Raw genomic sequence first — 1,291 nt, 5'->3', positions numbered from 1 at the left:
AAACTTAGAGTGAATGTTCAAACCTTCTGACAGAAAGAAGGTGAATCCCTCTATGAAGCATGGGAGAGATACAAGCAACAGACCAAAAAGTGTTCTTTTGAAATGCTTTCAGAATGGACCATCCTGGATATATTCTATGATGGTTTGTCTGAATTGTCTAAGATGTCATTGGACCATTCTGCAGGTGGATCTATTCACCTGAAGAAAATGCATGCAGAAGCTCAGGAACTCATTAACATAGTTGCAAATAACCAGTTCATGTACACTTCTAAAAGGAATCCTGTGAGTAATGGGACGCCTCAGAGGAATGGAGTTCTTGAAATTGATGCTCTGAATGTCATATTGGCTCAGAACAAAATATTGACTCAACAGTTCAATATGATTTCTCAGAGTCTGAATGGATTGCAAAATGCATCCAATAGTACTAAAGAAGCATCTACTGAAGAAGAAGCTTATGATCCTGAGAATCCTGCAATAGCAGAGGTGAATTACATGGGTGAAGCCTATGAAAATCATCAAATTTCTCATGGAAGGATCAAGAAAAGCCTCAACAAGGCTTTAATAATGGTGGAAGAAACAGGTTTAGCAATAACAAGTCTTTTCCATCATCCTCTCAGCAACAGACAGAGAATTCTGAGCAGAGCCCCTCTAGCTTAGCAAACATAGTCTCTGATCTATCTAAGACCACTCTAAGTTTCATGAATGAAACAAGGTCCTCCATTAGAAATTTGGAGGCACAAGTGGGCCAGCTGAGTAAAAGAGTCACTGAAACTCCTCCTAGTACTCTCCCAAGCAATACAGAAGAGAATCCAAAAAGAGAGTGCAAGGCCATAACCTTACTTGGTGTGGCCGAACCTAGAGAGGAGGAGGAGGATGTAAATCCCAGTGAGGAAGACCTCCTGGGACATCCTCTGGACAAAAAGGAGTTCCCATTTGAGGAACCTAAGGAATCTGAGGCTCATCTAGAGACCATAGAGATTCTATTGAACCTACTTCTGCCATTCATGAGCTCTGATGATTATTCCTCCTCTGAAGAGGATGAAGATATTACTGAAGAGCAAGTTGTTAAGTACCTTGGAGCAATCATGAAGCTAAATGCCAATTTATTTGGTAATGAGACTCGGGAGAATGAACCTCCATTGCTCATTAATAAACTGAATGACTTGGTTAGGCAGACATTACCTAAAAAAAAATAGGATCCTGGTAAATTCCTAATTCCCTGTACCATAGGCACCATGACCTTTGAGAAGGCTCTGTATGACCTGGGGTCATGCATAAACTTAATGCCACT

The 1,291-nt window shown here is 40.7% G+C and overlaps 1 non-coding gene across 1 annotated transcript; it reads right to left on the bottom strand.

Moving 5' to 3' along the window:
• LOC130948303 (small nucleolar RNA R71) lies at positions 1-108 on the bottom strand. The gene has a single exon (XR_009073005.1). It is a non-coding gene; the product is annotated as a small nucleolar RNA R71 (small nucleolar RNA).
• Between the last annotated feature and the right edge of the window lie 1,183 nt (positions 109-1,291).

Source organism: Arachis stenosperma, chromosome 1 (genome assembly GCF_014773155.1).
Source record: "Arachis stenosperma cultivar V10309 chromosome 1, arast.V10309.gnm1.PFL2, whole genome shotgun sequence".
In the NCBI taxonomy this organism is placed as follows: domain Eukaryota; kingdom Viridiplantae; phylum Streptophyta; class Magnoliopsida; order Fabales; family Fabaceae; genus Arachis; species Arachis stenosperma.
The sequence above is the reverse complement of the archived record's forward strand: the minus strand, read 5'-3'. Positions and strand labels throughout refer to the sequence as shown.